This window comes from Vulpes lagopus, chromosome 10 (genome assembly GCF_018345385.1).
Source record: "Vulpes lagopus strain Blue_001 chromosome 10, ASM1834538v1, whole genome shotgun sequence".
Taxonomy (NCBI): domain Eukaryota; kingdom Metazoa; phylum Chordata; class Mammalia; order Carnivora; family Canidae; genus Vulpes; species Vulpes lagopus.
In genome coordinates, this window is record NC_054833.1 from 45,608,692 (window position 1) to 45,622,396 (window position 13,705).

Consider the following 13,705-nt stretch of genomic DNA (forward strand, 5'->3'; position numbering starts at 1 on the left):
AGAATATCTCCTTCTTATATGATGAAGCTTTCCCCTACCTCATTCCCCAAATCTCCATCAAATTCTGTTTGTTGGTCACAAACAACAGAGCCAACTCCAGGGTGGTCTCCAGGGTAGGAAGCCACCCTGGAAGGTGCATCTAGAATTAGCAAGCTGGTAGCAGAAGCCAGGCCTTAGTGTGGCTGGCGATGGGTCATTAGCCCAGTGATCACCCCACAGCTAGACCTGGAGGCAGAAGGTTCTTTGGCTTAAATTTCTCTTTTCTTTGAGCTCTAATTTCTAGAGATGAAGGGATGGGAGAGGTCTTTTTTCCATTCCCTTGCTTCTGGGAAGATTAGTGTCTTAATATATCGTTATTAGTATTTTCTGAAAAATTTTCAAAGAAAGAACCCTCACAACCCCCTTGGGATTCCAAAGCAAAGTCTCCTCTAATATTAAACTTTAATTGCACTTGGTACAATTTGAATCATTTCCTTTCATCCTGTAGAAATGAGTTCCATCTCCTCTCCATTCTCGTCTCTGAGAGGTGGTGAGAACATCGTGATCATTTCTGGGCTCATCCTAAGGCAGAGAATAAAAACATTTCACCAACCTTCATATGGCTCTGCATGTCTTACAGTGCATTTTCCTGCATGTTCTCTCTTTCATTTTGATGCTCCCAAGAGCTCCCCGAGGTAGGTGACAGTGTCCCCATCTTATAGCTGAAGAGCCCCCACTCTGAGACACGTAGTGGCCTGCCCAAGGTCACTAAGTCACTCAGTGTGGCTAAGCCTGGTTTAAAACCCTAAACCACAGACGTCTGGTGGCTCAGTGGTTGAGTGTCTGCCTTCGGCTCTTGCCATGATCCTGGGGTCCTGGGATCGAGTCCTGTATCGGGCTCCCTGCAAGGAGCCTGCTTCTCCCTCTGCCAATGTCTCTCCCCCTCTCTCTGTGTCTCTTATAAAGTAAAAATAAAAATCTTTAAAAAATAAAATCTTAAAAAAATAAGAAATTAATAATAAAACCCTAAGCCAAGCAAGGGTGCAGCACACGTGAAGATGTGATTCTCTCTTCTACCTTTTCCAACCGGGGGAAAGAGAGAAGAGAGAAGCACAGCAGCCTGCAGTGTTTATTGCTTCAGGGACTATGAGATGTGGGTCTGGGGACACGGTGGGGAGAGAGACATTTCTCTGTCTACCCTGTTACGCACTTAAATTTTGTATCTTGTAAATATATCATCTTAAAAAAAAAAACAACTAGTTGGGTTTTTAAAAGGAAGCAAGGGGAAGAATGGACTACAAGCTGGCTCTAGTCCTGCTTCCCTTGTAAACACCCTGTGTGGCTGCGGGCGAACCGAGCTGCCTGGGCCTCAGTTTTATCAGCTACAAAATGGGAATAAAGGAATAATTGCTCTGCCTACTAAATTCACCTGTCTACCAAATTCATGGACTCTTTCTGAGAGTAATCCAGGTCAGTAATTATGAATCTGGAATGGAATCAGCATCCCCTGGTTCAATCGTGCACGCCCCCTCCCAGATATTCCAAGAGCCGCTCCCTCTTCCCCATGACACAGTTATAAAAATCATTCATTCATGTGTCATGAAAAAAACACAGACACTGGAGTCAGACTTGACCTGAAAGCTCGGTGGCTCAGTTTACCAGTCATACGAGGACCCTGGTCAAGACACCTAATGCGGCCAACCTGAGTTTTCTGGAGCTGAGAGTGGGGATAACACACATACCCCCCCCGGGGGTTCGGGGGGCCTTAAGGAGCGAGGGAGCCAGGGCACGAGCACAGCACCCCGGCACATAGCAGAGACTCAGAGGCTATTAGTTTTCCTTCCCATTATAAACAAAAGGGATCAATAGAATGCATAAATAAATGAAGTAATGGCTTGCGAACTTTCTAGAAGAGTTAAATACAGCAACGGAACCTGGACTGGACGGGGTGGCTTCGGAGCAGCTGGCCTACAGCCCCAGCAGGGAGCTGGGAGATGGGGAGGGAACTGGGAGGCAATGGTGCGTCTGTGAGCCTGGCTGCCATCACCTGCCCCCAACGTCGATGCCCTGTGCCCCTTCTGCACGGGGTTGTCACCGTCTCACGCCCAACGCCGTCGGTGTGTAGATCTTGTTTATCATCTGTTTCCCCCACTAGAATGTGAGCTCCGTGGAGCTGTACTCAGGTGTAACTGAGAAATAAAATTGTGTACATTTGAAGTGTGCAAAGTGGTGATTGGATACACATATGCATTGTGAAATGATGACTACCATCCAGTTGAGGAGCATATCCCCCTTCACAACATTATCTTTTTGTGTGTGTGAGAAGGCTTAAGGTGTACTCTCTTAGCAAATGTCAGGTATACAATACAGTGTTGTTGCCTGTAACCACCAGGCTCTACACTAGATCCTCAGGACTTGTTCATCCTGTAAGTAAACGTTTGGACCCCTGAACAATGTCTCCCCCGCCCCCCAACCCCAGCCCCCGGCAGCCACCATCCAGTCTATTCTCTGCTTCATGAATTTAACTTTTTTTTTTTTTGATCCCACACAGAGTGATACCATACAGTATTTGTCTGTACTGTCTGGCTTATTTCACTTGACATAATCCCCTCCAGGTGCATCACATTGCAAATGGCAGGATTTCCTCTTTTAACGACAGAATAATAAATACTGCATTGTATGTATAGACCATATTTTCTTTGTCCATTCATCCATTGATGGACACTTAGGTTGTTTCCAATCTTAGTTACTGTGAATAGTCCTGCAAGGAACATGGGAGTGCAGATATCTCTTCAAGTAGTTATTATACCCAGAAGTGGGATTTCTGGATCATAGGGTAGCTCTATTTTAAATTTTTCTTTAAAGATTTTATTTATTTATTCATGAAACACACAGAGAGAGAGAGAGAGAGAGAGAGAGAGAGGCAGAGACACAGGCAGAGGGAGAAGCAGGCTCCATGCAGGGAGCCCGACGTGGGACTTGATCCCGGGTCTCCAGGATCATGGCCTGGGCCAAAGGCAGGTGCTAAACCGCTGAGCCACCCAGGGATCCCCATTTTAAATTTTTTGAGGAACCTCCAAACTGTTTTCCACAGTGACACAACTGATTTACATTCCCACCCGCAATGCACGAGGGCTCCCCTTTGCATTCTCACAAATATTAATTTTTTTCTTTTTTGATAACAGTCATTCTAGCAGGTCTGGAGTGATATGTCATTGTGGTTTAGATCTGCATTGCTCTGGTGATTAGTGAGGTTGAAAACTTTTTCATGTACCTGTTGGCCATTTGAATATCTTTTTTAGGAAAATGTCTATTCAGGTCCTTTGCCCATTTTAAAGTCAGATTATTATTATTATTATTATTATTATTACTATTATTTTGCTAGTGAGTTGTATGAGTCCTTTATGTATTTTGTACCTGGAAATTTCATCAGATAGATGGTTTATGGGTATTTTTTTCCCATTTTGTTGGTTGCCTTTCAATTTGTTGAGGGTTACCTTTTCCGTGCAGAAGACTTTTAGTTTGATGTACCCCTATTTGTTTAGTTTTGCCTTTGCTGATTGTGCTTTTGGTATTATATCCAGAAAATCATTGCCAAGGCCAATGCCAAGGAGCTTTTGCCCTATGTTTATTTCTAGGATTTTTATGGCTTCAAGTCTTACATTGAAGTCCTTAATGCATCTCAAGTTAATTTTTGTGAGTGATGTAGGGAAGGGGCCCAGTTTGGCATGTGGATAGCTAGTTTCCCTAACACCATTTATTGAAGAGATGGTCCTTTAGGAGCAGAGGTTTTTATTTGTTTTGTAGATTGTTGAATTTCTGGAACCTAGAGGAGTGCCCACCACATAGTAGATGCTCAATTAATATTTGTGTGTAAACAAATGAGTGGCATTAGTAGAAGGGAAGAAAAATGGGGCCAGTTAGCAAAAGTCATCTCTGCTCTGGAGCTCTCCTGACCTTCCTGGAGCGGGGGTTGGGGGGACAGGTAGCTGTCAACTGAGGTTATGAGGATGCTGCCAGCCTGGTGCTGGGATCCTTGGTCACCTCCTCTGGTTCTGGGGATATATTGAGCACACTGCCATGGTCCTACCGTGGGCACAGCTCTGGTCTGTTACTCTCTTGGGCAGTGACACAGGGCGGCTTGGCTGGCTACCAAGTGGCTTGGAAAGTAATGCATTTCTTGGAATGGGGACCACCTGGGTCCCTGAGGTGCCACTAACTGGAGAGAGGAAATGCTCTGTGACATAGAGCCTATGGTCCTGTGTGAATAGATGGAGAGATGGACAATGGGGAGAGGGCAGGCATGGGAGAAACTCCAGCATTGTTCCTAACAAGAGTGAGGCAGTGAGACCCCACAGGACTCAGGCTAAGGAGTGATCTTCCCACACCACCCAGTAGAGAGGCAGGACCCAACCAGGAGGTCACATGGCCCTCCTACTTCAGGGGCCACTGTCTCATTCCTCTCGACATTTATGAGAAAACAATCTGCCTAAAGCGAGGTCTTCAACACATCTCAGCAGACACAACCTGTCCTTGTGTCAACGTCCTCCAGAGTTAGAGACACCAGGCTCCCTTTGGCCTTAGAAACTATCTAGTCCAGCCTCCGTCTGGCACCCAAATCTCTATGACATCTCCCACCAATGGTCTCTCAGCTTTTGCTTGCACACCTCCAGTGATGAGGAGATCTTTCATGACAATCCATTTCATTTTTGCAGAGTTCTTTCTCATCCTGTTCCCCAAATGTTTTTCTCTAAAACTTCTGCCCACCCAGTGCTATCCTTTGGGATATTCAAAAGTCTAATTCTTCATCGATACCAGGCCTTCCACCATCATGCCTTCTCTTGTACAGGCCAAACCCTTCACGTCTGTCAGCAGAGTGGATCAGGAAGGATGTGGACAGGTAGAGAAGAGGCTGTGGATGACTCACCTTGGAATCTGCAGGTGTGTGCCATCTGCCGGGGGACTGAGCATGCTTGGTGGAGTCCCCTGAATGGATGGATGAGTGAGTGAATCAGTGCAAGCTTCTCAATCTGTAAGTGAGGAATGTGAATCTCAGAGAGGCTAAGTGACCTCAGCAAAAGCCCTGCAATCCCCAACCCTGGAACTAGCTCCTAGTTCAGAGGACTTTCCAGAGTTCTATACTGGAGTGTTCAGAGACGTTGTTTTACTGTATCTTCTCTCTTTTCAGGTTTGACCTGGTTAGCGCCACAGAAGTAGCCCACTTGGATCCTGTTCCCTCTCTGTGCTCACTTGCTGTGGCCCTCCCACCATTCTGTCCACTCCATCTAGAACCTTTGCTCTCGATCTTTCCTCTCCCCAGAGCTCCATTTTCCCAGGTGTCCACTTGGCTAATTCCTCCTCACCTCCTTCAGGGCGGACACAACCTGTCCTGTTCAATGAGACCTCACCTGTTCAATGAGACCAATGCTGACTAATCCACTTAGTACTCTCACCAGCCTGCTCCCACCTGGGCACACCTGACCCCTCTTACCTGGCCTTATTTTTCCTTTTGTTCTATAGTTCTATCACCTCCTAACATTCTATGTGATTGACTTATGATGATTCCTTATTGTCTGTCTCCATTGATAGAATGTCAGTGCCATGAAAGCAGGGAGCTTTGGGGGTTTTGTCCACTGTTATATTCCAAGTACCCAGAATAGTGCCTGACACCTAGTAGGGGATCAATAAATATTTATTGAATGAATCTCCTACTTGGGAGAACCTGGTAGGGCCCCAGGTTTGAATCAGCTCCCACAGGACACAGTAGGTGCTGAACGCGTATTTGTTTTTTTTTTTAAGATTTTATTTATTTATTCATGAGACACACACACACACACACAGAGAGAGAGAGAGAGAGAGAGAGAGAGGCAGAGACACAGGCAGAAGGAGAAGCAGGCTCCATGTGGGGAGCCTGACGTGGGACTGGATCCCGGGTCTCCAGGATCACGCCCTGGCCTGAAGGTGGTGCTAAACTGTTGAGCCACCCGGCTGCCCACATATTTGTTAATACATGGATTAATTGATTATATGACAAGTCTTTGCTGCTCTGTAGCACTGTGTATCATGTGCTGCCTACATGGTTGATGGGACAGATGTGTCACAGGCCCTTCTGGCGTTGCCCTACAGGTCCCACCATGGCCAGGGCTTAGAGGATGCCCCATGAGAGATCTGTGGAGTGCAGCTGGTTCATGGTTGCTCTTTGGCTTTCCAACCCAACAGATGCCACATGTGGTAGGCTGGGTCATGGCCCCAAAGAGCCTCAGGTCCTAACCCCTGGAACCTGTGAATGTTACCTTACACGGCAAAAGGGAGTTTGCAGAGGTGACTGTGTTAAGGATCTTGAAATGGAGGGATTATTCTGAATTATCCTGATTGCCCTACATGGAATCACAAGAGTCCTTTTAAGAGAGAGGCAGAGGAGGTTTAATGATAGAAGAGGAGAAAGCCATGTGGAGTCAGGAGGCAGAAACCAGAGATGAGCTTGGAAGGTGAAGGAAGGAGCCCTGACCCAACACACTCTGGTAGCCCCTAGAAGCTGAAAGAGGCAAGGAAACAATTCTCCCTTTAGAAACTCCCAGAAGAACCAGTCCTTCCAACATCTTGATTTTCACCCAGTGACCCTGATTTTGGACTTCTGACCTCCAGGACAAATTTGTCCTCCAGGACAAATCTCTGACCTCCAGAGAACAAATTTGTGTTGTTTTAAGCCAATAAGTTTGTGGTGATTTGTTATGGCAGCCCCAGAAATCTAATACACATCATTCTATAGGCAGCTCCCTGCTTCACTGCCACCAGCATAAACCTCAGGTATGCTTTTCACATCACCCACACCGCAGACCCTGGGAGACCAAGGTTGGGGTAGGGGGAATGCCACAACGTCCGGGTGATTTCACCCCGGTAGCCTTGTGTGGTTCCCAGTAGAGCCACCCATTTCCTCCTCTAGAGCTCTCCAAATGCTGTAAATAGGCCCTGAAGCGTCTTGCTGGCCTAGAGTAGCTTTTCAGAGCGGACCTTTCAATCTCCTGCTTCCAAGTATTTAATTAGTCCTAAATGAAGAGTCCTCCAAAAGCGTACAGCACTTTTGCACATTTGCTGACATAATCGCATTTGCTGTTGCCTCTGATCATCATCCTGGAAATGTTCCTTTCCTTCTGGCTCCCCCGGAGGTGGTTTTATGGGCACTGAGAGCCACAGTGTTTTTCAAAGCATGAACCCTTGTCTCCTGGGAACTTCTGAATTCTATAGCGAGATTTGTCATTCCACAGAGTAATGGCTGAGTTGATCAGTCCAGAGTATTTCTGAACCCCACACATGATCACCATGTTTCTATGTTTCCAGGCTTGGGATTCTTGTGGACTATGTCCTGTAGTCAGCATGACCATCCTGAAAGGTAGAATTGTTATTCCTTCCTTACAGATGAGGACACTGGGGTTCACTCTACTGTGGGAACCCATCAAGCATAAGGATTAGAAACTGGATATGGTTGTCATTAGTGTTATGCTACAAATATTCTGGCTATCTCCTTCTCTGGGTAGTTGGAAAGATTGCCATTACTGGCGACATGGTGGTTGAGTGGGTTGCATGATGAGGACAATGGAACAATGAGTTAGTTTGTGAGTAGAAGAGAGAGGTATGTCTTCCAGGCCTATTGTGACCCTTTGAGGTCCTTTCCCTCTGCCAAGGTGACTGACAGTGTCCCAGATAGAAACTGTTCCATCAAAAAAAAAAAAAAAAAAAAAAGAAGCTGTTCCATCGGTCTGGGTTTCAGAGAGAGGACATGGCCCAGAACTGGAGCTGACCTATGGTGGGCACCCAACATGCTGTAAGCCACTAAGATTTGGGGGTCCTGGGTCACCATAGCATACCTAGCCTCTCCCAACTAACCCAGTTCCAATGTCAGCTCTGTGACTTTCTAGCTCCATGGCCTTGTATGAGTCCATTAGCTTCTCCAGGGCTTGGCTGGATGGAATCTAGCACAGAGTTCTGGGGATGAATGAGATAAGATGAGTAAGATGCTTAGTATTAGGGCAGCTCCAGTGGTGCAGCGGTTTAGCGTTGCCTGCAGCCCGGGGTGTGATCCTGGAGACCTGGGATCGAGTCCCACGTCAGGCTCCCTGCATGGAGCCTGCTTCTCCCTCTGCCTGTGTCTCTGCCTCTCTTTCTTTCTCTCTCTCTCTCTCTCTCCCCTCTCTGTCTCTATGAATAAATAAATAAATAAATAAATAAATAAATAATCTTACAAAAAAGATGCTTAGTATTATGTCTGTCATGTAGTAAGTGCTCAGTAAATGAAAGTTGTAGTCACTATTGTTACTTCTGTTATTATTATAAATGAAATTAATTATCCTGAGTCCCTGAGTCAGGAATGGTTGGTAGGGTGTGAGAAGAGGAAGGCACCATACTTTTTTGAGCAACTATTATGTCTTTTATGCCTTCAGAGTCTTCATTCTGAATGTTGGACATCAAAATCCCTGTATTTCAGATGAGTAAACTGAGGTTCAGAGGATTATTTAAGTTGTCCAGCATCATTAAGTGGTGGAACCAGAATTTGAATTTATGTTTGGGTGACTTTCTCCCTATTATCTTCTTTATCTTCCTTGAAAGAGAACTCACCCGCCCTCTGGCTCTTTTGGTGGGAATGCAAACTGGTACAACCACTCCGGAAAATAGTATGGAGGTCCTCAAAAAGTTAAAAATAGAGCTACCTTACGACCCAGCAATTGTGCTACTAGGCATTTACCCACAGAATTCAAAAATACTAATTCAAACTGATACATGTATGCCAACGTTTATTGGAGCATTATCTCTAATAGCCCAATTATGGAAGCAGCCCAAGTGTCCATCGATTGATGAACGGATAAAGAAGATGTGAGATATATATATATATATATATATATATGTATATGAGAGTGAGTATAATACTAATCAGCCATAAAAAGAATGAAATCTTGCTATTTGCAGCAACATGGATGGAGCTAGAGAATATTATGCTAAGTGAAATAAGTAAGTCACCAGTCAGAGAAAGATAAATACCATGTGATTTCACTCATATGTGGAATTTAAGAAACAAAACAAACAAGCAAAGGAAAAAGAGAGAGAGAGAGCAAGACAAATCAAGAAACAGATTCTTAACTCTAGAGAGCAAACTGATGGTCACCAGAGGGGAGGTGGGGCATGGGGATGAGGGAAACAGGTGATGGGGATGAAGGAGCGTACTTGTCTTGATGAGTACCAGGTGATATATGCAAGTATTGAGTCACTATATTGTACACTAATATAACACTGTATGGTTACTCACTGGAATTAAAATAAAAACTTAAAGGAAGAATTCCCCCAGTGCCAGGCACATGTTACCCCCTTAAGCCCCACCTCCCCCACTCCACCCTCCAGCCAGCCCCGTCACTTTCCCACATCAGCTCGGCTTGTCAAGGGCTCCAAGATGCCAGCCTTCTGCAGCCTCCTCCTCGAATCTGGACTGTGCGCATCATGATTTGACCTGCAGAAGCCCAGTCTCATTTGGGATCCCTCCCCTGTCTTCACCTGCTTCTCTTTGCCTGGCCAGGGGAGCACATGGGGTTCTCAGGATTCTAGCCTAAGACAGCTTGCGTACCTTCTAACCCCAGGGCACTGGGGCTGGGGCCTCCTGCCCAGCAGGATAAGATCTCAAGGGAAGCACACTGCACTGGGAAATAGAAGAGCCTACATCTCCTCTGGGCTCTACATTGAGAATAATAGTCTCTTACCTTTGTAGCTTCAACCCCCAGGAGCTCATTTAGCTCTGCTATGCTCCTGTGACAGGGAGGCCAGCTGCTACTACCACCATCTCTCCAAACACAGAGATACTAAATCCACCTAGATACCGAATTTCTGGATGCTCTGTGAGGTAATCCTGAGTTCAAATCCTACTCTTTCATCTACTCATTGTGTGATATCAGGCAAGCCACTTAACCTGTGTGGCCTCAGTTCCTGTATTTATTTATCCTACTGTAAAAACTAAATTGGATACAATATGAGAAGTCCTCATTTGTAGAGTGACACACAGTAAGTGCCCCACAGCTAGTGGCTATCCGTAATCAGCATCATTACCATCATCTTTATCATTATCTAGGGTTTATTGTTATCCTGTCCCAGCCTCATCTGCAAAACAAGAGTTTGAAACAAGCTGGTCTAGTTCCCCTCCAACTTTGAGTGACCACCTCAAACACACACGCACATGTGCATGTACATAAAGGCACACACACATGCAAGCACATATGCTGCCCAACGAGGTAAAACAAGGGGCCCCAAGCCCACAAAGCCAAAATGACAGCCTGGGCTTCCTCCGTGTCAAGTTCAGGTGGCAGGGACAGTGCCATGGTGGCTGAAAGGCAAGAGGGTAGGGAGCAAGGGGAGGTGGCCAGAAGGAACAGCAGGCTGGAGAGACCTGGGGCCTTGAGGGGAGCCCCAGAGCCTTCCCCCACTCCCCGCAGGCCTGGAAGCAGTGCCCCATAAAACCTAATGGATATGTGAAGTATCAGCATAAGGGAAGGTCTGGGAGGCAGAGAGAGCTCTCATCCCTCCCAGGAACCAGGGCTGAGACACAGTGGCGGAGTGACAGGCCACTTGCAGCCTTGGGGACCTGGCTGAGCAGACAGTGTAGGCTCCACCGAGTGGAGGGGGGCAGGAGCTGTGACAGCAGCATGGCTTACCCTGTCACCTGGGTTCCTCCCCTCCCCACCCCCATACCTAGGGCTTTGCTGGGAGAAAGCGACAAAGCCTTCCCCCACTGTAGCCTGGCTTTCCGGGAAACGGGCGTGCCTGGCCCTTCACCTGTATTCTGTGTCCCCAGTGCTCTGTGCCGGGCTTATCTGGACCCAGGAAGGATGACCGTGCTGGGGTCCCTCCAGCCTCAGGGCCATCTCACTGGATGCAACAAGCTCTGGGGAGAGGCAAAGCTTTGGATCAAAGAGCTACATCTCTCTGGGAGGCTACTTTGTTAGAGGAGGCTCCTCCCTGAGAAGAGGGAGTCACACGACTGAAGTCCCTTGAGATACCATGGCCTGGACCCAGCAGGCAGGAGGGCTCGGCGGTTTGCCCTGTGCCCCGGGTGGGTTCCAGGGGAAAGGGGTCGCCAGAGCATTGCTGCCGGCAGCCTGGCCCTCCAGAAAAGAGGGTGTCTGCTGTCAGGGGAAGGAGGGCCCTTCACTCCCTTCTCCCCTTGGATGGCACACACACAGCCATCTCCGCCATCTGCCCACAGCCTATAATTCAGCCGCCCAGCTGCACCGAGTGCTTGACTGCTCTGATTGCGGGGAGGCCAGATTACTGAGTGAGCGGGTGATTGGCAGGTGCCCTGCGGGCCCAGCTGCCCAGGGAGCAGAGGCGGGCTCCACGTGACGCCGAGCTGCCCACGAACCCCAGCTCCCAGGCCTGCCGTGAGGCCCCCTCCAGGAACTCCCATGTGTCCCTGACCATCATTCTTAAGTCCGGGCTTCTGCAACTGCAGTGTGCAGACAGGTCCCCTGGGATCAGGTGAGAATTCAGGTTCCTGATTCAGTAGGTCTGAGAGGAACCAAGATTCTGCATTTCTAACAGCTCCCATGCTGCTGAGAATGCTGATGCAGAGACTATACACCGAGTAGGAGATCTTTAGAGTTTATGTAGCTTGTGTGTGTGTGTGTGTGTGTGTGTGTGTGTGTGTATAATCTCAATCTGTCTGGGCTCTGGTAACAGCCCTGCGGAAAGGTGGTGAATAATAATGATGACGATGATGTTGATAATTGCTATCACTCTTCATGCCTCCAGTGCAAGGTGCTGTGCTTAGCACTTTATAAATCTTACCTCATTCACTCCTTACAACACCTCGGTGATAGCGTTCTTTTTTCAGAATTTACAGATGAGAAGAAAAACCTGACATTCTGAGCTAACTCAGTTACTTGCCCCAGGTCGTGAACCTCATGAGTGGTAGCATTAGAATTCAAGCTCATCTCTTCTATGGCAGCCCCCTCCTCTAGCCACATACAAGGTTAGCAAAGATGAGCCTCTTTTAAGAAGCCAGGGTCAAGGGTGCAAGCTCTGGAGTTAGCGGGTGCCTGACTCTAGCGGGATCCCCAAAAGCATGGAGTCTGGAGCCAGGCTGCTTATACTTGAATCCTAGCATTGCCACTTGCTAGCTTAGAGATCTCAGACAACGTACTTAACCTCCCTGTGCTTTTAGCTTCTTCAGCTGTGAAGCAGCAATGATAATACTAGGGTTATTATGAGGATTATATACACCATGAGGTCTCATTACACATACATATCTTGTAATATATATAATCTTCACAATAACCCTGGTATCTATCTATCTATCTATCTATCTATCTATCATCTATCTATCATCTATCTAATGAGATTACCTAGAGAGAGCAGTTAGAGAGTGTCTGGTGCAGATATGAGTGATGTTGAGCACTAGGGAAATGGGAATATTGATACAATAGAAACTATTACTTTTTTTTTTTAATTTTTATTTATCTATGATAGTCACAGAGAGAGAGAGAGAGAGAGAGAGAGAGAGAGGCAGAGACACAGGCGGAGGGAGAAGCAGGCTCCATGCACCGGGAGCCTGATGTGGGATTCGATCCCGGGTCTCCAGGATCGTGCCCCGGGCCAAAGGCAGGCGCCAAACCGCTGCGCCACCCAGGGATCCCTAGAAACTATTACTTAACCAAGTTTTTTTTAGCATGTGCTGGACACTTTTCTAAGCATTTGACATATGGTCACTCATAATTCTCCTAGGAATGCTATAAACTAGGTGTAATATTAATCATATTTTATGGACAAGGAAACTGAAGGCACAGAGTTCAAATGACTTGCCCAAATCACACTGCTAAGTAGTGGTAGAGAGGAATTTGAACCTTGTGTGGTTCACCCAACATATGCTGCCACACTAACTGTTTACTATGTGTCAGGCCCTGTGGTAGGTACTGGAGCACAGCAGTGAGCACGATAGACTCCCTGCTCTCCTGGGGCTGACACTCTCCGGTCCTAGAATACTATCACCTCAGCACTCTGCACAGTGCTTGACACATGACAAAGCCTCAATAAACATTAGCTCTGCTTCTCCTCTTACCCTCCTCTCTCTCCTGGGGCAGCCATCACCAATGGATCACTGCCTTCTTTCCCACAGAACCCACTTAGGGCCCCCAAAGCTGTCTCAAGACAGCACTCCAGGCAGCCTCTACCAAACCTTTGGGTTTGCACGGAGGACAAAACCATGTCAGCTCTGAGCAACCATCCTCTAACAGAACAAATGAATGCTTCGGACTCCAAAGCCCATGCTGTCCGCCCCCTTGGGAGGAAGCCACAAGGTTCGGAGACAGGGGTGCCGAAGGCTTGTACAGGAAAGAGCTGAGAAGCTGAGATTAGTCAGGGAGGTGGGGAGAAAAAAAATGCCCACAGCACCTCAACTCTCTTGCTCTTGGCCTGGAGGTCTCCAGAGAGGAGGTCCTGAGCAGGGTGACCAGGAGCAGGGTCTGATCAGGGTCTGGCCAACCATGTGCAGACCTGGTCCCTAGGGACACTGAGTATCACTGATAATCCCATGAGGCCCAGGTCTTTGGAGGCTGGCACTAGGCTGGGGGAATGATAGAGGGGCCAAGGCAAAGGGGAAACAAGGGGCTCCCCCCCAATCTGGAATCTGTTGCCTGCCACAGAGCCCGCCCACTGCCCAGCAGTGCATTCCCACCCCTGCAGAAAGCCTCACTGC